This window comes from Aquarana catesbeiana, linkage group LG01, assembly GCF_042186555.1.
Source record: "Aquarana catesbeiana isolate 2022-GZ linkage group LG01, ASM4218655v1, whole genome shotgun sequence".
In the NCBI taxonomy this organism is placed as follows: Eukaryota; Metazoa; Chordata; class Amphibia; order Anura; family Ranidae; genus Aquarana; species Aquarana catesbeiana.
Window position 1 is genome coordinate 907,010,686 of NC_133324.1, and position 24,008 is coordinate 907,034,693.

General features: G+C 44.0%; 1 long non-coding RNA gene across 1 annotated transcript in view; it reads right to left on the reverse strand.

The window, feature by feature from the left end:
- LOC141120204 (uncharacterized) overlaps nt 1-5,942 on the reverse strand; it is a 115,708-nt gene extending 109,766 nt beyond the window's left edge. Inside the window, exon 1 of the long non-coding RNA XR_012239535.1 lies at nt 5,818-5,942. This is a non-coding gene — a long non-coding RNA (uncharacterized lncRNA). The remainder of the gene's footprint in view (nt 1-5,817) is intronic.
- Between the last annotated feature and the right edge of the window lie 18,066 nt (nt 5,943-24,008).

Consider the following 24,008-nt stretch of genomic DNA (forward strand, 5'->3'; position numbering starts at 1 on the left):
AGGGGGGGGTCTCTGGTCTCCTGGGATGAGGGGTGTCCGAGTCTTTTCTCCCCTATGTACAGTACCTGACCGCGAGATTGTGTTTCCAGCGCGATACCATCGCGCTGGTTCTCGGCGACAGGGTACTGTGCATGTCGCGCTGGCTCGCTCACCGGGAAAGGAAAACTTTGTTTTCCTTCCGCGATGAGTGACAGGCAGTGCTGACAGCTGTCTAGTATGAATCCTGAGGCGGGAACACCGCGCCAAATTTTAAATGAAAAAACCGGCGTGGGTTCCCCCCTCGGGGGCATACCAGGCCCTTAGGTCTGGCATGGATTGTAAGGGGAACCCCCTATGCCGAAAAAATCGGTGTGGGGGCCCCCCAAATTCACACCAGACCTTATCCGAGCACGCAGCCCGGCCGGCCAGGAAAGGAGGTGGGGACGAGCGAGCGCCCCCCCCCTCCTGAGCCATACCAGGCCGCATGCCCTCAACATGGGGGGTGGGTGCCTTGGGGGAGGGGGGCGCCCTGCGGGCCCCCCCACCCCAAAGCACCTTGTCCCCATGTTGATGAGGACAAGGGCCTCTTCCCGACAACCCTGGCCGTTGGTTGTCGGGGTCTGCGGGCGGGGGGCTTATCGGAATCCGGGAGCCCCCTTAATAAGGGGGCCCCCACCCTGTGTGAATGAGTTTGGGGTACATGGTACCCCTACCCATTCGCCTAGGGAAAAAGTGTCAGTATAAAAAAAACAGTACACAGGTTTTAAGAATAATTTATTAGTCAGCTCCGGGATCTTCTTCCGACTTCGGGGGGTCTCCTTCCGACTTCTCCCGGTGTTCGGCCTCTTCTCCCGGGCCCCGCTGCTATCTTCTTCCAGCTCTATTGCCAGTGAGGGGCCCGGTCTGCTGCCGCTGTCTCGCCGCCGCTGTCTTGTCGCCGCTGTCTCGCTGCCGCTGTCTCGCCGCTTCTTCTCTTCTTCCCCGATGTTGACACAACGCTCTCTCCGGCTCGAATGCTGTGTGCGAGCTGCGGAGCCATTTATATAGGCGATAACCCCACCCCCTTACGACGTCATGGTCCCAGCATGCGCAGGGACTCTGGGGTCACGCCCCCCAACATCGGGAAAGAAGAGAAGAAGCGGCAAGACAGCGGCGGCAAGACAGCGGCAGCGAGACAGCGGCGACAAGACAGCGGCAGCAGACCGGGCCCCTCGCTGGCAATAGAGCTGGAAGAAGATAGCGGCGGGGCCCGGGAGAAGAGGCCGAACACCGGGAGAAGTCGGAAGGAGACCCCCCGAAGTCGGAAGAAGATCCCGGAGCTGACTAATAAATTATTCTTAAAACCTGTGTACTGTGTTTTTTTTATACTAACACTTTTTCCCTAGGTGAATGGGTAGGGTTACCATGTACCCCAAACTCATTCACACAGGGTGGGGGGGCTGGGATCTGGGGGCCCTCTTATTAAGGGGGGCTCCCGGATTCCGATAAGCCCCCCGCCCACAGACCCCGACAACCAACGGCCAGGGTTGTCGGGAAGAGGCCCTTGTCCTCATCAACATGGGGACAAGGTGCTTTGGGGTGGGGGGGGCCCGCAGGACGCCCCCCTCCCCCAAGGCACCCACCCCCCCATGTTGAGGGCATGCGGCCTGGTACGGCTCAGGAGGGGGGGGCGCTCGCTCGTCCCCACCCCCTTTCCTGGCCGGCCGGGCTGCGTGCTCGGATAAGGCTCTGGTGTGGATTTGGGGGGGACCCCCACGCCGATTTTTTCGGCATAGGGGGTTCCCCTTACAATCCATGCCAGACCTAAGGGCCTGGTATGCCCCCGAGGGGGGAACCCACGCCGGTTTTTTCATTTAAAATTTGGCACGGTGTTCCCGCCTCAGGATTCATACTAGACAGCTGTCAGCACTGCCTGTCACTCATCGCGGAAGGAAAACAAAGTTTTCCTTTCCCGATGAGTGAGCCATCTCGGCGCTGGCTCCTGCGACGGGGCTCGTAGGTGTCAAATCTTGCCGAGAAGTGCGGCGAGATTGACACAATATCGCGGTCACCTACTGTAAAACAAAAATGGTATACTTAGCACACAGATATTTGATGGCAGAACTAGAAATAGGAAACATTGCTTGGAAGTGGGGTACAATTGTCTATTTTAGCCGAGTTCCAAGATGTATCTTTTTTAGTGTCCTTTGTCAAGCTGCAATACTTTACCTGTTTGGTACAAGCTTCACAGATGTAGCCCCCCCTATAGTATACACTGGAGCACCTGTGTGGCCCCCCTAATAAAAAGGGTGTTCTGGGGTCCAACACTAGTGCTCCAGTGTCCAGATGTGAAAACAGCTGCTCAGTGTCCTCTCCTTACACACAATCTAGTTTGCATTTCATTCTAGTAACAAATCCATCTACACAAACAAATATTTGGCATCCAAGTAGGCCCAAAAAAATGTGTGAAAATGCATATGGCCTAAACAATGGTGTTCTAGAGGCCGAAAGAAAAATGTTTGATACGAACGAATAATGGGCCCATGAACATTAAAGTTGACCTTTTTAAACGTTACAATTAATAAAAGCATATGGAGCAGAACGAACGGAATAAAGACAGAAAGAATAGGAACACAGCACAACTACTTACTTTTTTGCAGCACTCTCCGGATCTTTCTGTACTGCTCTGGCTCTCTCAACTTCAGGTCCGACCACCGCTTCCTGAGTTGATCTTTCGATCTTCGGACCCCGAAATTCCGCTCAAGACTCCTGACCACTTTCGCCATGATCTTGGCCTTTCGGATGTTCGGGTTGGGGTAAGGCCCATATTTTCCGTCATAGTCGGACTTCTTCATGATGTCGACTATCTCCAACATCTCCCCAAACGACATATTTGTGGCCTTAAAACATCTCCTTCTGGATCGGGACATGCCTGGATCCGGGCTTTCCTCCTCCTCCTCCTCGTTGTTAGAATTATCACGCACCTGTTGTAACTCCGCCATCATGCTCTTCCCCCACTGCGCCAAACGAAAAGGGGCGGGGAATACACTAGAAAGAACGTCAGGGGCGGGCGGAGTTACATGCATGCGCAGTGTGTATAAAGCGTAACACGCGTGCGTATTACGTACGATCTGTGAGCGGAGGAAGGAGCATTGGACGCGCAGATCGTAAGAACGAAGGTAAGAGACAAACTTGTGCCTATACTGCTTCTAGATTGAGGCCTATATTGTAACAAGATTAGGAGAGTTTTGTGTGACATTAGGCTTTGTCTTGTGTTGTGTCTTGCAGTGAACATGGATATCTTAATAAAAGATAATGACTTCATGTCAGTATTCATAGATATGCTAAGTGAGCTGCCCTGTCTGTGGGAGATTAACCACCCCATTTCAAGAACCAAGCAAAGAGGAAGGCAGCACTGGAGCAATTGTGTGAAATTGTGAAGCAGGTGATCCCCACGGCAGACATCACTTATTTAAAGATTTTCATTGGTGGCCTGAGGAGCACATATCTGAGGGAGCGCAAGAAAGTCCTGGATTCACAGAGATCCAGAGCAGCAGATGACATCTATGTCCCCAGGATGTTGTACTATGACAGGCTGCACTTTCTGGCAGGCCAGACTGAACCCAGGCCATCCCTCTCCAGTCTTCCTTCCACGCTTCCTTCCCCCCAGCTGAGGATTCTGACGCCCAACCTGGGCCTTCCAGGCCGCATGTGGAGGAGCCCAGATTGAGCCAGGTATAGCATTCCTCTAAATATTTCTGCTTGTCCAATCAATGATGTTAACTAGATGTTAGTTGGGAGTACTAATTTAGGATTGTGATTGATGATGCAAAAACTAAAACTATGTCCCTTTTTCAAACACAGGGAAGTCTCAGTCAGGAGGTGGCCGGGCCGAGCCGGCTGGCTGATATCAAGGTCCCTCCACCCCCCCTGAAAACAGAAAGTGGCAGTAGGAGGAGTACCCTAGAGGAGGCGGCTATAGCATTCTTTTGGAGGGCTACAGAGGTCCTGGGAGCACCACACACCAGGCAGGAGAACATTGCTGCCTTCATAGCATATAAAATGCAGAGGATGGAGGAGGGCCAAAAAGCCATGTGTGAGGCCCTCATATCGGAGGCTCTGGAGAAAGGTATGAGGGGCCAAATTACACCTCACACACATCTTTGGGATGGTCCTCCTCCTCCTCCTGCAGGTCCTCCTCCTCCTTATCCTCCAGGTCCTCCCAGTCCTCTTCCTCCTCCTCCTCCTACAGGTCCTACTCCTCCTCCTCCTGCCACATCTCCAACTGCACAGCCACAGCCCGGAATGAAGCGTGAAAGGAAGACCAGAAAGTGAGGACCCTGGATCCAGTCTGGTCGGCCAAAAAATGCAGCCTCTTGTGGTACCACAGCCTGGGGACACAGATGTCATCTGCTGCTATCCGAGTCTCCGTGAATCCCGGACCTGACTGCACTCCCTTACATATGGACTCCTCAGGCCACCAATTTTGATGTTGAAGAATTGATGTCTGCCGTGGGGGTCCCAGGCTTCGCTAATTTCTCCTGTTGATCCAGTGTTGCCTTCTTTGTTTGGTTCTGATCCCTTAATAAAGGATTTTTGTTTTGAATTATACTCTCCTATGTGTTTTACTTCAAAAAGGACAGTTGGTTTGTGAGGATTCAGGTACATTTCAAATATACAATGTGAAATGAACAAGGGACACCAACACCAAACAATCTCCTGGAGATTAAATAATAAAAGATATCAATGGTGTTGGGGTAACTTGACACACAAAACACACCCAAAAATATTCTGGAGTAAAAATAAAAATAACATTGAACAAAGATCAGCCTTGGAAAAAATCCAAACATTAAAGAAAAAAAAAAGGCTTAAAATCCAAAATAAAAAAAAATAAAAAAATTTAAAACTGTCAGATGTGACAACTAATAACAATATATTCAGGGAATCCCACTAAAAAAACACAAATAAAAGTTTGTGAGAAGTGTGTGTGAATATGAGCAGCAAAACGACTTAATTCTTGTCACATTATAAAGAAGAAGAGAGTGCGCTGTATTAAACCATTTTTAACATTGCAGCGTGACAAAAATGCTGTATCCATTGCGAACGCTAAGTTTACCAGAACGAGCTGTCCCGTGTCGGAATTTCTTCTGAGCATGCGTGGCACTTTGTGCGTCGGAACAGGCCACACACGGTCGGAATTGACGCGATCGGATTTTGTTGTCGGAAAATTTTATCTCCTGCTGTCCAACTTTGTGTGTCGGAAAATCCGATGGAAAATGTCCGATGGAGCCCACACACGGTCGGAATTTCCGACAACACGCTCCGATCGGACAATGTCCATCGGAAAATCCGACCGTGTGTACGGGGCATTACAGCGCTCATCAGTGCTGCATATCAGTGCCATCTATCAGTGCCTATCAGTGCGACATATTAGTGCCTCTTCATCAGTACCCCTATCAGTGCCCACCAGTACCCCTATTAGTGCCCATCAGTGCTGTTTATCAGTGCTCATCAGTGTCGCACATCAGTGCCACCTCATCAGTGCACATCAGTGAAGGAGAAAAATTACTTATTTACTAAATTTACTGACAGAAACGAATAAATCTTTTTTTTTTTTCAAAATGTTTAGGGTTTTTTAAGTAAAAAATTAAAAACCCAGCAGTGATTATATAAAACCAAAAGAAAGCTTTATTATTGTGAACAAAATAATAAAAATTTAGTTTGGGTACAGTACTGCATGACTGTGCAATTGTCATTCAAAGTGTGACAGCGCTGAAAGCTGAAAATGGCCTGGGCAGGAAGGGGGTAATAAGATTTTATCCACATTTCTATCATTTGTATTTTTATTGGAGGTCTCACCCTGAATATAAAGCAGTATGAGAGGCAGCAGAACCCCCTGAAAACCCATCTTGATGTCTCTGCACTGACATACACAGACTACTGAGATGTCACCTGTACAATGTCCCCTATATAACAGCTGCAATCATTAGGGGGAAACCCCCCAACATCACATATGGAGGACAGGAAATATGCAAATTATACATTGCAAATCCACTAGATTTCATGTTTCATATTTAACACTTCAGTTGTTCCCAATCATTGCATGAAAGAATGATGCCAAAAAACATTTTTATTTGGAAAATGTAAAAAACTATACAAATGATGTTGGAAACAACTCCACCCAAAATAAATTTGACTTTGGTGACAACCTGCCTTGTCACCACTATAGCTGTGCAATCAGTAGAGTTTGATCACTATATCTGGGCAATTAGCAATGCCTGCTAAGAACAATCATTGATGATGGCACAGGAATCTTGGTGACTAGAGTTGGGCAAACAGTACAAGCCGCACAAAAGTTTGGCCCCAACATTGCCTGTTCGCCTATTTGGTGAACACCAAATTTGCGGGGCGCTCTGCACTCCACAGTGCATTCTAAGCCCTGATTGGGTAAAGCTTTGCCCAATCAGGTTATAGTAAAAAGCTGGTTGTTAGGGAAGCAGTGGCCGGCTTCCCGGCCCACTTCTTAACAACTGATGAGTCATCAGCTGTCAATGGGCTTCCCTGCTGACAGCTGAATGAAAAAAAAAAAAACATTGTCAACAATAAAAAAAATGGAAAAAAAATGATGTGGGGGTCCCCCCAATCTATACCGGGCCCTTTGGGACTTGTATAGATTTTAAGGGAAACCCCACGCAGAAATGTTTGAAAAAATGGCGTGGGGCCCCACAAAATCCATACCAGACCTTTTTCCGAGCATGCAGCCCAGGAAAGGGGGGACGAGAAAGCACCCCCAAACCATACCAGCCCCCCCCCGCCCCATAGCACCTTGTCCCCATGTTGATGGTTGTGGGTGTCTGCGGGATGGGGGCTTATTGGAATCTGGAAGCCCCCTATAAAAAGGGGGCCTCCAGATCTCACCCCCTATGTGAATGAGTAGGGGTACAGAGTACCCCTACTCATTCACCAAAAAGTGTCAAAAAGAAATAAAAACAAACAGTTTTTGACAATTCCTTTATTAAAAATTAAAAAAACAACGCTGCTCGATCCATCCTCAATCACAATGCTGCTGCCACCACCGGTCCCAAAAAAAGAAAAAAAATGATCCGCCCTTGACAAAGGATAACCGTCATCTGCCAACTCTGCCATCTGACAGTTCTTAAATTGGTAAGGGGCGGGGCCACCTGGCCACATCACCTGGTGGCACTGCCCCATGTGGCGTCAGCAATCAGTGCATGCTGGGTTGGTAATGTCACATGGGGCAGTGCCACCAGGTGATGTGGCCAGGTGGCCCCACCCCTTACCTATTTAGGAACTGTCAAATGGCAGGATTCCCTGACCTTTTTAAATTTTAGCGTGGAGTTCCCCTTAAAGTCTATTTCAGACCCAAAGGGCCTAGGATAGATTGGGGGGCACACCTTTTTTTAAACATTTTTTGCCGGGAATTTAAATGTAATTTTTTTTCTTTATATATGTCAGTTTTGCTGCAGCAGATTCTATACACGGTGCAGATGCACCACTTTACAGGCAGACTAAGGGGCTCTCCCATGCACTATTTAAAGTGGCGCATCTGTACCATGTATAGAACCTGCTGCGGCAAAACTGACATAGATAAAGAAAAGAAAATTACATTTAAATTCCCTGCAATACAATAACATTTCTGACAATATAAAAATGTTAAAAAAATGGTGTGAGGGGTCACCCCCAATCCATACCAACTTTGGGTCTGGTATGAATTTTATGAGGAACCCCACACCAAAATGTAAAAAAAATGCTGTGGGGTCCACCTCAAAATCCATACCAGACCCTTATAAGAATATGCAGCCCAGCAGCTAAGGAAAGGGGGGGTGAGCGAGCACCCCCTTCTAAACCATACCAGGCCACATGCCCTCAACATGGGGGGAGTGCTTTGGGGCGGGGGAGGCTCTGCCCCCCACCCCAAAGCACCTTGTCCCCTCATCATACAGACTGGCTCCCCAAGCCATTGTTTATAAAATAAAGAAACCTTGAATGGAAAGTGTCATTTTTTGGCTTTAAAAATATCATTATTGCTGCAGCAGGCTCTATACACAGTACAGATGTGCCACATTACAGGCAGACTAGAAGGACCCTCTTGTACTATATTAAGGAATTTTTCATTTTTATTGTTATTTCTCATTTCGAGCATCAGTAAATCACTGCTCATATAAAAATTATGTTTTTACAAACTTTTTTTTCATTGATACATGTCCCCTAGGGCAGTCCCTCGACCATCCTAACCATTGTATGCCCGATTACTTGCATTAAATCCTTCAAAATAGTCATTTTTCCAATTTGGGTCACCATCCAAGTCGGGCTACATTAGGGAGTGGGAATGTGACCTACAGGGTGAGTTCATTGAGGCACAACTGTATCATCTGTACCCATTGACCCACTCAAGCTCGCTAGATACCAAAACACAAGAAAATAACTATAAATTATTGACCAGGTAGTATCGTGTGCTGATGACCCTGGCCTGGATTTATCCCTCTGCCTCTGATCTCTGCCAGAGGAGGTGCGGCCAGCATGGCATGCTCCTGCACATATGGTGGAAATTCCCCCCTTCTGGAGAGAGATTAGGGATTGTATAAATGATATTCTGGAGGTCAACCTTCCGTTACTGCCCGTCCACTTCTTGCTCCATGTCCCCTCGATCCCTTTAATGAGGTACAGATGTAGTGCTCTCTCTCACTTTCTTAACCAATGACCAAGAGGCATGTATCAATTCATTGGAAGAGTGCACATATTCCTAGCCATGGGGACTGGATCTAAAAAAAAATAACATGAATTATGGAAGCTGAATACTGGGTTGCTACATGCAAAAGAAATAGGGGCTGCTTTGATGCCATCTGGGCACCTTGGAAACGATATGCCACTGGGTCAAATATGGTCTCCACTAGCTTAGATATTGCTTTACTTGCGCTAGCTGGCCCCTCATTTTTGCAACTTGTACAGGCGAACCAACAAACATAAACATATGAATCTCTTGTTGTCATTTCTTAATGGAAGAATCCTCTGGACCTTATGTCTTAGACATGGATGTGATGGAAGAATGACATGATATTTAATGGGATTGGCATCCTTTTCTTTTTCCCACTTCCTTACCTTTCTGAGTGGAGCTTGTTTCACTACCCTGCCTTCACAGAGGGAGAGGTTTTTTCTTTTTTCTTTTATGCCTATGCTTGTTGGTGTGTTTTGCCCTAATCAATGAGCGGCAGATTCCCTGTGGTGACTTTGTTGGTACATTTTATGGCCAGTCAACATGTGGGGGAACCTCAAGCCCCGCCCCCACACCCACAGCTTGGCAGCGGTGTGGAGGTTGTACTGTCTCTGCACAAGATGGGACCACTCATTTGAGGGTACCTAAGAGCTAAATCCCTGTTGCTGGTGAACCTGTTTCTCTGGGGTTGTTTTTCTCTGTTTCCTATGCCTTTCTTTTCCATATGGAGCATATAAGAGCACCCTCCCTTATATACCATGACATATGAAGGACCTAACCCACTGTCACTTAACCCACCCGTTATACGTAAACTCTAACCCTTCCAAATCCCCCACAAATGACGTGACAAGATTTGGAGTAAATGGCCTTTTTATTAACAATTACCATAAAATTAAATAAATAACATTTTTAAATAACCATTAACAAACTTTCTATGTACTTTTTGGGGTCTTTGAGGGAAACAACACACCACTGGTCACTGCGACCAACTCCTTTAAACTTTAGGCCTCCAGTCGCCAGCCCCCTGACTCAGAGACGGTACTCAACCTTCGCAGTGACCTACCTTTTACCCCTTCCTGGTTAACCCCTCGTTAACCGGAAGGTACCAGAGACCCCATACCATAGATGGGTACTAACCATGTTACATACATATAACATCCATCTTCTCCTCCTCCATAGACCCACCACTGCAGGGCTGTCCTGTCCCCCCCTCCCCTTAATTAACCAAACTCTGGAGGGTGGGTGGGAATCTTCTCCTCCACCGCTCATGAGTGATGTCACTCCCCTTCCTCTCCTTCTTACTAAAACCAAGCGCCTCCCTGCTCCCGGCCCCTCCCCTTTTCTTAAAGGGGTCAACTTTTCCTTTTCTAACAGCATGACTGTGATGTCCCCATTAGTCATGCCGTCCCTGCGCTCATCCTCTCCTTTTCTTCTACTCTGGGACTCTCAGTAATGTGACTGTATGCTTGAAGTTGTTGTGATGTAAGCAACTTCTGATCACAATATTGCCACTGTTTCTTATGTGCCATTTTTTTCTTATGTTTTTTTGAAAACTAAAATAAAGATTATACAAAAAAGAGACAACCACCCTGCTTTACCAAAGTTGTAATGAATATTCTGCATTTCCAAGTTTACATGTTGGATGGAAAGAAGAATTGTTGTCCATCAAATTGTCATCTAAAGTTTTTGGTCAATTTTAGTGTTTTGTGTTATCCGCCATTCAGAGTCTTCTTTTTAATTCTATTCTGGACACCAGATTTTGTCTGTTATATTAGTTGATTCCAGAATTTCAGCAGCATCACAGGACTGAGCATTCCTCTCATTCAGTTCTACACACTCGCACAGCGCTTTCACTTTTCTTCTCTAGAAGCAGCGGCCAAGCTCAGCATTGCTGATGAACAGGAAGTGAGAGCACACTGCGCATGCATGTTGATTTGAAAGAGGAGAACGCTCACTCCTGTGGTGCTGGAGAGAAAGAGTCCAACAGTTAGAATGTCCTGAAATCAGGACAGGATGGGGAAAAGCCACCTGTAGGTGTTTTTCAGTCTGACTTTAGGGGGTGCAAATGACCTACAGTTATAGATTGTTAACTAAGCACAATATTTCAACGCTGCACAGTGTTTTTGAACACACTGGGGCCCCCTGACTGCCTGGTATACTTTATTGAAAAGGTGATCTTACCCTTTACAAAATATCAAGGTGTTTACTTTAAACTAGCTTACAATTGTCAAAAAAGAGACAACCACTCTGTATTACTAAAGAAGTAAACTGTGTTTGCTTTGCAAAGGAATTATCCCTTACGTATTAAATGAGGTAACAATTCACTATGCAAAAAATAACCAATCATGTGCAATTTTTTTTTTTAAAAAGCAAAAAATATCAAAATAGGATTTCAGCTTGCACACATAATTGAATTACTGAAGTCAGCACAGCTCCACCTTATTCACTAAGCTAAATGAAATTTCATAAGGTATGCGCAAGTATCCATTTGTACTGTACTGATTGGTTTATTGTATTAGTCAAACCCAGTGTTTCTCAAACTTTTTTGTCTTGTGGCGCACCAAAAAGATCTAAAAATGTTTACGGCACACCTGAAAAGATTTAACAATTTTTGTGGTGAAGAATTTGTTAATTTTTACATATATTTATATTTAATTTTAAATTTAATGTGCAGGATGTGTCTGTTTTCAGAAGGAAATCAGATTAAAGCGATTTGTAATCTTCTTTGTACTTTCGCTTGCTTTTCATTTAACAGTTTCTCTTTCAGAGTTCCATACCTGATTAACTCCTTCAGATCCACGCTATAGCCGAATGACGGCTACAGCGCAGGTCTGCTTTGCCAGGAGAGCGTCAATAGATGTCCTCCTCTTTGCACTCTCCCCACGTGTCCCCTGCAGGGCGTGCGCGGCACGCGCTGTGATCACCGAGTCAATGAGACTCAGGTGATCACAGATCGGAGAAAGGGGCTGATCCCGGCCCCTTACCATGTGATCAGCTGTCAGCCAATGACGGCTGTTCATGTGATGTAAACAGAAGATCAGTAATCGTTTTTTTTTCTCCTCATGCTGACAGCGTGAGGAGAGTACAAGGGAAAACGGTCCCGAAGAGGAAGAGGCGAAGCCGCCTCATCTGTGCTCACCAATACCGCCTTCCAATGCCACCTGCCAGTGCCCACACAGTGCCACAAATCAGTGCATAAGTACCAGCAATCAGTGCCACCTACCAATGTCCACAAGTGCCACCTATCAATGCCCACCAGTGGTGCCAATCAGTGCCACCTAGCAGTGCTGCCTATCAGTGTCACCTACCAGTGCCCATCAGTGCCCATCACTGCCAGCTATCAGTGCCACCTATTAGTGCCCTTCGGTGCCACCGATCAGTGCCCTTCAGTGCCACCCATCAGTGCCCACCAGTGCCACCTCATCAGTGCCCACCAGTGGCGCCTATTAGTGCCCAACAGTGCCGGCTATTAGTGCCCATCAGTGCCGCTTATTAGTGCCCATCAGTGCTGCCTATTGGTGCCCATCAGTGCAGCATATCAGTGCCCATCAGTGCAGCCTCATCAGCGTACATCAATGAAGTAGAAAATTACCTGTTTGCAAAATTTATTAACAAAATATTAAACAAATTTGTATTTTTTTTTTAAATTTTGGTCTTTTTAAATTTTTTTTAATAAAAAATAAAAAAACCCAGAGGTGATCAAATACCACCAAAGGAAAGCTCCATCTGTGGGAAAAATTGTGGGTACAGTGTTGTATGACCGCACAATTGTCATTCAAAGAGTGACAGTGCTAAAAGCTGAAAATTGGTCTGGGCAGGAGGGGGGTTTAGGTGCCCAGTAAGCAAGTGGTTAGGTATTTTTCCATCGCTAAACAGTGAAATTGTTTTATTTACAAGCATCAAAGTTGGAATGGAACGCTCTCTATTATTATAATATAATTAGAGCGATCGAGTTCTCCTGATATCTCGCACAAGTCTCACGTTACAGAAGGAACCAATGAATGACAGACTGACAGAGATTGCGTTTTTATATACGTTACTTTTTTAACTTTTGCGACATTGATTTACCATTCCATTTTTCGATATGTTCAAGGTTTCAAAATGCTAGCAATTTTAAATATTTTTCAAAACTCCCGCGGCACAACTACAAATCTCACATGGCACACAGTTTTAGAATTACTGCTCTAATCTGTATCTATTGGGTCTCTCATAGACTGTACTGTTCTGCCACCTAGTGACCTATGTGGGAATTGCTTCTAGTGACTCCTCCATTGTAACAGATCCAATACTAGTTTCACACTATTATGTAGCTTATGCATTACACATTGTAACAGAATGCTTTTATGTTTGATCATACATGCTATTACAGTGTGAAAAAGAAAGTCATGCTTAGTGTTCATACATACATAAAGCTAGAGCATTTTATACAACTCTTACTGTACCTTATACTTTATTCCCCCAGATTTTAAATCTAAATGACAGAACAGAAGAATACCTGAAAACCTGGGGCGTTGCTAGGGGGTGGCTTTTGGGGCTATAGCCCCGAATCTGGGGCCCATAGCCCCGAGTCTCTTAGAGACAGCCGCGGTCATGGCCTCTCTGCAGCTGGGCTGTGAGTGCGGCGGGCAGTACCAGAGAGCGGGCAGACAGTACGGGAGAGCCGGGAGGGCAAGAGAGCAGAGAGATGTAAGGAAGGGGCTCTCTAGGGACCCTGATGTAAGGAGGAGGCTCTCTGGGGACCCTGATGTAAGGGGGGCTCTCTGGGGACCCTGATGTAAGGGGGAGGCTATCTGGGGACCTTGATGTAAGGGGGAGGCTCTCTGGGGACCCTGATGTAAGGGGGAGGCTCTCTGGGGACCCTGATGTAAGGTGGGCTCTCTGGGGACCCTGATGTAAGTGGGGGCTCTCTGGGGACCCTGGTGTAAGAAGGGGCTCTCTGGGAATGCTGATGTAATGATAATATATGTAATATACAGTATATATATATATATATATATATATATATATATATATATATATATATATATATATATATATATATATACAGTGGGGATGGAAAGTATTCAGACCCCCTTAAATTTTTCACTCTTTGTTATATTGCAGCCATTTGCTAAAATCATATAAGTTCTTTTTTTTCCCTCATTAATGTACACACAGCACCACATATTGACAGAAAAACACAGAATTGTTGACATTTTTGCAGATTTATTAAAAAAGAAAAACTGAAATATCACATGGTCCTAAGTATTCAGACCCTTTGCTCAGTCTTTAGTAGAAGCACCCTTTTGATCTAATACAGCCATGAGTCTTTTTGGGAAAGATGCAACAAGTTTTTCACATCTGGATTTGGGGATCCTCTGCCATTACTCCTTGCAGATCCTCTCCAGTTCTGTCAGGTTGGATGGTAAACGTTGGTGGACAGCCATTTTTAGGTCTCTCCAGAAATGCTAAATTGGGTTTAAGTCAGGGCTCTGGCTGGGCCATTCAAGAACAGTCACCGAGTTGTTGTGAAGCCACTCCTTCGTTATTTTAGCTGTGTGCTTAGGGTCATTGTCTTGTTAGAAGATAAACCTTCGGCCCAGTCTGAGGTCCTGAGCACTCTGGAGAAGGTTTTTGTACATGATATCCCTGTACTTGGCCGCATTCATCTTTCCCTCGATTGCAACCAGTCGTCCTGTCCCTGCAGCTGAAAAACACCCCCACAGCATGATGCTGCCACCACCATGCTTCACTGTTGGGACTGTATTGGACAGGTGATGAGCAGTGCCTGGTTTTCTCCACACATACCGTTTAGAATTAAGGCCAAAAAGTTCTATCTTGGTCTCATCAGACCAGAAAATCTTATTTCTCACCATCTTGGAGTCCTTCAGGTGTTTTTTAGTAAACTCCATGTGGGCTTTCATGTGTCTTGCACTGAGGAGAGGCTTCCGTCGGGCCACTCTGCCATAAAGCCCCGACTGGTGGAGGGCTGCAGTGATGGTTGACTTTCTACAACTTTCTCCCGACTGCATCTCTGGAGCTCAGCCACAGTGATCTTTGGGTTCTTCTTTACCTCTTTCACCAAGGCTCTTCTCCCCCGATAGCTCAGTTTGGCCGGACGGCCAGCTCTAGGAAGGGTTTGGGTCATCCAAAATGTCTTCCATTTAAGGATTATGGAGGCCACTGTGCTCTTAGGAACCTTAAGTGCAGCAGAAATTTTTTTGTAACCTTGGCCAGATCTATGCCTTGCCACAATTCTGTCTCTGAGCTCTTCAGGCAGTTCCTTTGACCTCATGATTCTCATTTGCTCTGACATGCACTGTGAGCTTTAAGGTCTTATATAGACAAGTGTGTGGCTTTCCTAATCAAGTCCAATCAGTATAATCAAACACAGCTGGACTCAAATGAAGGTGTAGAACCATATCAAGGATGTTCAGAAGAAATGGACAGCACCTGAGTTAAATATATGAGTGTCACAGCAAAGGGTCTGAATACTTAGGACCATGTGATATTTCAGTTTTTCTTTTTTAATAAATCTGCAAAAATGTCAACAATTCTGTGTTTTTCTGTCAATATGGGGTGCTGGGTGTACAATAATGAGGAAAAAAATGAACTTAAATGATTTTAGCAAATGGCTGCAATACAACAAAATTTAAGGGGGTCTGAATAATTTCCGTCCCCACTGTATATACATATACACACACACACGTATATTATATACATGTGTATGCCCGCCCAAGCATATGACTTTCTTTGCTTCGCTGCTATGGGCTCTAGCCCCAGATCTTTTGTAGACCTAGCAACGCCCCTGCTGAAAACCCATTTGGATGTCTTTTGGACTGACAGACACAGACTATGGAGCCTTTTCTATACAAGATACATTGTTCATTGTAAGTAGAAGAAAAAGAGGAAGGAGGTTTTTGTACGGCTCTGTATCACTGTGTGAAAGGCCAGCTCCAACCCTGCTGACAGTAATAAACTGCTTCATCTTCATTCTTTATGTCACTGATTTTAAGAATATAATCTGATCTAGATTCAGATCCACTGAAAATGGCTGGGACTCCAGACTGAAGGTTGCTTGTACCATAGATAATCAGTGTTGGACGTTGTCCTTATTTCTGTTGGTACCAGTGTAAGTAGTTGGTGTCGACATAAAAACTGGATGTACATGAGATGGTGACTGTCTGTCCTGGAGTTGCAGTGATCTCATTCGGAGTCTGTGTCAGTATAATCTGTGCCCAGGATCCTGAAGATGGAAAATAAAATAGTAATTCCTGTATACACAGCAAAATAATAAGATTGTATCCACATTTCTAATATTTGTATTTTTATTGAAGTCTCACCCTGAATATAAAGCAGTATGAGAGGCAGCAGAACCCCCTGAGAACCCATCTTGATGTCTCTGCACTGACACACACAGACTACTGAGATGTCACCTGTACAATGTCTCCTATATAACAGCTGCAATCATTAGGGGGGAAACCCCCCGACATCACATATGGGGGACAGGAAACATGCAAATTATACAATGCAAATCCACTAGATTTCATGTTTTACACCTCATGTACCTACAGTGATGATCACCATTGTACAATATCTATAAAAGCATGTGTTTGCCCTGGGACTTTAAATGAGGTGCAACACACGGACCCTACATTTATTTCAGAGCTGCACAGTGTTTGTGAACACACTGGGGCCCCTTGACTGCCTGTATATTTTATTGAAAAGTTGAACTTACCCTTTAAAAAATATTAAGGTGTTTACCTTAATTGGCTTACAATATTCGCAAAAAGAGACAACCACCTTGCTTTACTAAAGTGTGTTCATTATGCAAAGGAATTATCCCTTAGCTTATTACATGAGATAAGACTTTGCTTTGTAAAGAATACCCAATCATGTTCAAGGAGAATAAAAAAAATGATATTTTAGCTTGCATACATAATTAAATTATTGAAGTCAGCACAGCTCCACCTTATTCACTAAGCTAAGTGAAAAATCACCTTTTGCTATGATTAGATTGGGTATTTAACTGCGATCTTTTGGAGAGAGGCAGAACAGCAGTCTGTCTATGTAAACAAGGCAGATTGCCATTCTGCTAATAAGAAAGACAAAGATCTTGTGTTTCTGCTATGCAGGAACACAGATCTCTGTCTTTCTTCAGCTAAACCACCCCCCACACAGTAAGAAAGCACCCCCAGGGAACACAGTTTACCCTTTGATTGCCACTGATGTTAACCCCTTCCCTGCCAGTGTCATTTATACAGTGACAGTGCATTTTTTCTTAGCACTGATCACTGTATTGATGTCACTGGTCGCTAAAAAGTGTCACTCAGCCCAGGTTCACTTTGACAGTGGGAATAAAATCATGTGAGTTCAGCTGAACTTCCACGATTTCCTTCCCGCATGTCAGTCCCGACTTCGGGGGCGATTTCAGAGACATTTGTGCGGGTTGCTGTACAGATGTCTATGGAAATCGCACCCCAAAGTCGCCAAAAGTAGTAAAGAAACTACTTTTGGGAATCGGTGCGGCACCGCAAATGCGGCATTGCACCGATACAGACAATGCCATTGTTGGCAATTGCAGCCAATTTGGCATGTGATTTGATGTCAAATCGCATACCAAATCGCTCCAATGTGAACCTAGGCTCAGTGTCAGCAGTTCCCCATGTTAAAAAAGAAGGCTTGCACACGTGGCACCGCTCTGCCTCTGCCTCTGGCAGAGCGGGGTGCCACGTGTGCAAGCCTTCTTTTTTAACATGGGGAACTGCTGACCGTGAGCTATTCAGGGATAATTCCAGCAGAGGAGAGGTGATATCCGGCTGACAAACATAGTGACCCTGGCTGGGGTATAAGCCACAGGTGGATGCAATCTCCCTAAAAAGAGATCAACACAGATGGTAAGCGGCAGTAGTTTCTCAGGTGGAGGAATCTTTCTATCCCAAATCACTACTTCTTGGGTGTCTTCTGTTTGAAGTCACCAATAATCAGTGAACTGAGGACATTCTATGCAATTGTGAATACTACTTGAGTGGGAAAACTGCTTTTTTAGAAGACTTTCTGTTGGTGTGAATTTCTCAGAGGACTCTCAGCTCTGATATTTAATGTGTGACCAATTTATTATATACTTACGTTCAATTATTTTGATTCACATGGTTACATTTTAGATCTCTGCATTTTAGTGTTTTTTATCATTTGATTGGGAGTGATCATATCCGCCATCTGATATGGACATTGATTATATGTGGACATATGTTACCATATCTTTATAGTCTCATACTACGCAGCTTACCTTTTGGAAATTATTATATTGTGTGTATCTCACATTTAAGCTGCAGCAGGACCTATTATTCACCGTCACTACTTTTTAGTAGAATGGCTCACTAGACAGCGCAGTATTTCTACCTACGACATTCAGTGTCAGATTTGTCTGCCGCAATGTTGCAGTCCCGCTAAAAATCGCTGCTCGCCGCCATTACTAGTAAAAAAAAAGTCCATAAGTCTATCATATAGTTTGTAGATGCTATAAATTTTGTGCAAACCAAACAATATTCACTTGAGTTTATTTTTTACCAAAAACATGTAGCAGAAAACAGTTGCCTAAACTGATGAAGAAATTCGATTTTTTACATTTTTTTTTTGGATATCTTTTATAGCAGAAAGTAAAAAATATTGTTTTTTTTTTTAATTGTCAGTCTTTTTTTGTTTATAATAAAACCCGCAGAGGTGATCAAATACCACCAATAGAAAGCTCTATTCGTGGGAAACAAAATAACATCAATTATTTTAGGGTACAATGTCATACGCCCGCGCAATTGTCAGTTAAAGCAACGCAGTGCCGTATCGCAAAAAATGGCCTGGTCAGGAAGGGGGTAAAACCTTCCGGAGCTGAAGTGATTAAAGTGGGGGAAGGGACAGACAGCTCCAGTGCTCTGGTGTAGTATGTTGATGTACGCCGTTAAAACAATGTAAAAAGATCCTACTAACAAAGGTAGATGCATTGAGAGCAATTAAGAGCTAAACTGTGCGCTGCTGTCAGTGTAGTGTCCCGAGCCATACAGACAGCTGAAGAAGAGAGAGATTTCCTTGAAGGACGTCCTGTTGTGACCTGGATCCTGTTTTGGTGTCCTCGGTGTGTTGGACCTTTTCAGCACTGGGACATTAGGTGGTGGCTCAGTGCCTAGGAACAGCTGGCACACTCTCAGTGATCCGGATGCTGGGTTATGGACTGATCTCCTGTGCAACTCACTGACAGCGGAGCACATTTTGCCCTTAATTGCTCCCCGATACATCTACCTGTGTGAGTGTAATAAGGAGAGCCGGCAAAACTGTAGTCCGTGAAGTGTCGTTTATTGGTACATCAGAGTGACAATAAAACAATAAAGCTGACGCGTTTCGGCAATAGCCTTAGTCGTAGCTAGTTTGAAACAGATATGGCAAAATATACACTATCACAGTCCCACATTAAGTCACTGATCACCGGCATTACTAATAGGGTCTATAGCTAGGTAAATTCCAACATATATACACCATAGTTTGAAGACGCTATAATTTTCACACAAACCAATTATTACACACTTATTGGGATTTTTTTTTACCAAAGACACAGTGCTGGCCCAGCCTCCTCCCCAAGACACAGCCATGGCTCCATCCTCTCTCTCCACGGAGCTCACAGACATTAACCCTCTGCTCGCTGGAGCGCAACGTCGCCGCAGCAGCATTGTTGTCACTAACGACGGCTCTTCAATGAGGCAAATTAGGTGGTCGCGAGGCCCCTGTGAGTGCAAGGCCTTAGGCGACTGCCTAATTTGCCTAATTAGAGAGCCACCTCTGATGGTGACCGTCTGTCCTGTAGTTGTATCATTCTAATTTAGAATCTGTGTCACTGTAATCTGTGCCCAGGATCCTTAGAAAACAAGAACATGATTTTATATTTTATTCACTTTTTTCCTGCAATGCTCTTCTCCCCCTTATCCTTATATACATTACTATGAGAATCTCTAGCCATGAATATAAATACATATAAAGCAGTATGAGAGGCAGCAGAACCCCCTGAGAACCCATCTTGATGTCTCTGCACTGACACACACAGACTACTGAGATGTCACCTGTACAATGTCTTCTATATAACAGCTGCAATCATCAGGGGGAAACCCCCCAACATCACATATGGAGGACAGGAAACATGCAAAGTATACAATGCAAATCATCTATTTCATATTTTTGAACTCATTTGCCCATAGTGATGCTCACCAATGCATAAAAGAATGTTAAGAGTGATTTTGACTCTACTTCACCGTTAGGTGTCATTGATCATTTGACATGCTTTAAGCTGTGCAGAGCACCCCAAAAACAAGGGGGGAAACCTGAGAGCACAAGCAACAAAAAATGGTCAATGTCCTTCGACAGGAGCTGGAGCCTTAGGGGTGTTTATAAAAAATATTGTGCAAAGTAATTCGCCCAATGAAAGGGCACGTATTCTGTGGGAAAAAATAAACAAAAGTTATGAAGTTATTTCTTGTGTTGAGTGAATGTATTTCATTACCCAGTTCCCGGTCACCCTATAGCAGATTTGCTTCTACAAGGCGGACGCGTGTATGTACTGTCAGTGCACCACTTCTGCTGTGATTAGTCACAGCAGAAGCTGATCAGCGGGTGCTGTCCAAGGGATGTCCACCGGCACCCACTGATTGGCAAGGAGAGACACAGCTCCGTCCTGTCAGGGAAGATCTGGTGGATTTTGTTTCCCTGCAAAGCAGGGAATAAAATCCATCACATCTCTTAGTGAAAACATCACACTATGTACACATAAACACTGGTAAGGCACACATTTAACCCTGTGATCACACAAGATATTTAACCCCTTCCCAGCCAGTGTGATTAGCACAGTGCATATTTTTAGCACTGATTTTGGCACTGTATTAGTGTCACTGGTTCCCACAAAATGGCAAAAGTGTCAGATTGTCGGTCGCAATATTGCAGTCCCAATGTAAGTCGCCGATTGCCGCCATTACTAGTATAAAAAGAAATACATAAAAATTCCAGTATATATCCCATAGTTTGTAGATGCTTTAACATTTGTGCAAACCATTTAATAAATAAATATATGCTTATTGGGATTTTTTACCAGAAATATGTAGCAGAATACATATTCGCCTAAATTTATGTAGAAATTCGATTTTAAAAATGTTTTTATTGGGTATATTTTATAGCAGAAAGTAAAAAATATTCTTTGCTTTTTTTTTTTTTGCTAATTTGTCTTTTTTTGATTATAGTTAAAAAAAAAAAAACAAAAAAAAAAAAAACGCAGTGGTGATCGAATATCACAAAAAGAAAGCTCTATTTGTGGAAAAAAATTGACATAAATTTAATTTATGTACAGCGTTGCATGACCCCGCAATTTTCAGTTAAAGTAACGCAGTGTCGTATAGCAAAAAAAATGTCTGTTCATGAATTGGGGTAAATATTCTGGAGGTCAAGCGATTAATTTTAAAATAGAAAATACTGCATTTGGCCACTAGATGGCCTTAAGTATCATATACAAAAATACTACAATTCTTAGCATCCTCTAGTGGTTAAATGTGGTACTTTCCATTTTAAACAAAAATGAATCTGAGTTTATTTACCTCTTAATGACTCTCGGAAGTAGCTCTACAGTCTAATCAGTAGAACATTTCTGCAAAGGGTCATCTGATACTGTTTGTATTTCTCCCTACCACAATTTCACTGGCTATGTCCTGAACTCTCCACCTAGGCAATAACTGAAACTCCGGTGCATGGAAGCCTACACCCCTCTGCCTAATAACTGAACTTTGACCTTCTCCATCAACTCATCCATCCACAGTTATTACCTTTTTTGTATCACTTGATCCTCCCATTTAGAGTGTAAGCTCTAACAAGCAAGGTTCCCCCATTCCTCTTGTATTACTATCATATTGTAATTGTACTGCCTTCCTTCCATTTAGTAAAGTGCTGCACATTATGTTAACGCTATATAAATCCTGTATAACAATTCTAATATGCATAATATTATTCATGCTCTCCTATTGTAACTGTACTGCCTCCCTTTATTTTGGTTATATAAATAATGCATAATAATGATAATAATTAACTCTTCTATCACCAACCTTGTTCTTACTTCCTGCACCACAATTGGTCTGTTATTAACAGGCTTTCCATTCTTGCAATCAGACATAAATAAATCAATCAATACAATTAAGTATTGATTGCGCAATTAAAGATATTGTCCAAAACATCTTGTGTAAACACCTTAATGTTATTGGTGTCTGCCTCCTGTAATCTCATATACAAAATGACTTAGTTTGGATCAGCAGTCGGGGAGAATATGTTGATATCAGTGAAGAATCTCGCAGCCATTGGACTGTTGAAGCATTGATGAGTATTTTTACCTTTGGCTCCAATTTAGCCCAACTCCATCATCTCCATTCCCTGCCTCAATCTTCCATGAACACAGGGCCATGTGATGTCTGAGCTCCCCCACTGCTCCATCCAGCCACATAAGAGCAACAAAAGACAAATGAGTGAAAATTGCTCCAATTAGAGCTTACATAAGGCTGAGCACTCCCTCCATGCACCGCAATTACTTATCACTATGCAGCATTGCTGATATTTCCTCCTCTATACCTGAAGGTGTCTGGAATTTCAATTATTCCAGATCCTGACAGCTGAATAAAACTGTGGGGGGTGCAAGGGAATAATTGAGTAGGTGGTTGTTACAGAGGAGGCATTAAATCGAAGATGCTACTTTGCCCTGTACAGGCAATAGCAGCTTTCAGATCCACCCACTGCCGTCTGCTGTCAATCAAAAGCAAGGTGGCCAATACAACAAAACAAAACAAAAACTCTTGCGCATAAATGTATAAGCCCGACAGTTCAAAGTTCTCGATGGATGGTAGCTTTCAGCCTTGCTGCCCTCAAGGATAGGGAAATCCTAACATACAGACAAAAAACAGAAAAGTGAGGGCGCACCGGCCTTGTGCATTATGTTTAAAAAGGTTTATTAAAACAGAAAACGTAAAAGTACTACTCACAAGGGTAGATAAAAATCACGCATAATAGTCAAATGATGGTAGCAGTCTCCAGACCTATGGACAAGATGTGCAGACCGCTGCTGGCTTGCAAGCAAGGTGGACCTGATGGGGAACTCTCTCAGTTGTCTGTCAGGCTCTATCCACCCAACAGGTGCTGCAGCCATGTGGACTAGTTCCCCATCAGGTCCACCTCCACTGTGAGATCATCATTTCCCAAATATGGATAATGACATCACCACTATACCCGGCCCTTTGTTTTCATTCATTATTGGCCCAGGAAATCTCCAGACTGACAGCCGAATAGAGACAGGGATAGAGCTCTGTGCGGGAAACTGTCATATTCATGGACTCTTCCCAGCACAGACATGTCCCACTCTAAGGACTGGCATAGCTCTAAATTACCATCAGCTTCCTAATCTGCAAACTGGCAGTAATTGTTTAGGAATCTGTTGCAGCCATAGTGACAGGATCTTCAAGGGGCAGAACATTTGAATTTGTCATTCATGTCGGCAATGTTACTAATACTGGTACAAATGCTTGTCTGATCTAGGTACAGGTAATTCTGAAGGGACGAACTGCCAGAAAAGTGACATAATGCTTTATATAATTCTCCAATCTGTCATCTCTATAATGAGGATGTTTGAAGTTTGGGGATCTGTAATCCAATAATGTGACAGCTGAGGTAGATTGACCTCCTGCAGTACAGAGGGATCTCCAGAGAATCTTCATTTAAGGAAAGGCAAACAGCCAATAGCAGGACAGGGAATGAACTCTCCATCAGTACGGCGTGATATACTGCAGTCCCACTTCTTTTCACATAGATGTAATAAACTGTATGAAGTGCCTTAAACTGTTAGCCCTCGTTCACACTTGTGATTTGTCATGCAATTTGACAGTTCAAAATGCATGACAAGTCACACCCCATTGCTGGCAATGGAATCATTTAAATTGTTGCAACTCAAGTCACAGCGACTTTGAAAAAGGTTCCTGCACTAATTTTTTGCAATTTCATTGTGATTTGCATTGACCTCTGTTAAATATAGTCGCAAGCCACAATGAGATCGGAGATCCAAATCACTGATCTGCGACTTTAAAATCATTTTGATGTAGTGGGATTTCAAAGCCACAGTGGTGTGAGCTTAAACCTGAGATTTCCACCACCATATCACACAGTATAATTATGTCTGACATGGCAGGAGATCTGATTTCCTCTGCTACAGTCCGGCACATAAAGTCTAAGTTTACATATAACACTAAATTTCCACCCCTCTGAAAAGCAATCCAAGTTT